Below are 1,089 nucleotides of genomic sequence, written 5' to 3'. Positions count from 1 at the left end.
TGCTCATCTTCAATAATACTCTCTGACTGCAGATCAATTACTCACTGTCTACACACACATTAATTCGTCACGTTGTCACCCTCTTATATATATACCAGCCTACCCTATATCTAGTAATCTCCCGACTATTCCTGAAGGTTCGAGAGAAGTAGCGTGACATTAGTCACGTGACCTCGCTGACGCAACAATATGTAGATTTCTTTCATTCTGGGCTCTGAAGAGAATTTTGAATTTTAAAATTTGTTGTTTCGTAGACTGTACTTACAATACAGTATGTGTTTTGCCTCTTGTATGGAGTTTACACTTCTGCTCGAAAATTTGTTCTTCTAATCTAAATGTCGATACTACAAAACAAAGGAAACCAACGATCAATAAACAGGAACAAGCGCTTACATTTTTGATAAAAGCACTATGTGGAATAACCGTTACACTTTCAATTTGTAATTGTTGTATATCATACATTGCCTGAACATGGTCAGCTTCTATGTGCTTAAACTTTTTTTGTTCAGAAGGTGGTGATAAAAGAGCTGATAATAATTATTTGTTTATTCATGACGAAACAGTTGAAAAAAGCAAAAGCACCAGATCTCGTGGTGAGAGACATCTATGATTGTTGGTCAAACCACTGATAACAGCCTTCTGATCAGTATGGCTGGAAATAATCATGATTATAGCAGTTAGGAATTTACAGGGATTTGAATGCGTGACTTTCAACTAAGAATCGAGCATTGTAATACTGAGTCACTTTGACATCCAATTTGTGGCATCCAATGTTAACAAATATTAATTTAAAATACCATGGTATTCGTGTTTATTCCAAATATTGAAGGAGCTTGTTCTAAACATGATCATTATTAAAAATCCCAATTGTACTGGTATTTGGTTCTGGCGCTCTAATCATTGTTACCAACAAACGGAGCGTTACTAACAGAGAGTGGCTTATATATATATATAGATAGATAGATAGATATAGAGTAGTTTTAGTGATTATGTATGTTTCTGTCTCATTAAATGTATTTTGTTTACATATTTTTTTTTAAGTCTAGGCAATGTATTGTTTGGCCAAAGGGATTTTCATATAATGTTGTT

The sequence above is a fragment of the Limulus polyphemus genome, unplaced genomic scaffold (assembly GCF_000517525.1).
Source record: "Limulus polyphemus unplaced genomic scaffold, Limulus_polyphemus-2.1.2 Scaffold2285, whole genome shotgun sequence".
Classification (NCBI taxonomy): domain Eukaryota; kingdom Metazoa; phylum Arthropoda; class Merostomata; order Xiphosura; family Limulidae; genus Limulus; species Limulus polyphemus.
Note: the sequence above shows the minus strand (reverse complement) of the source record.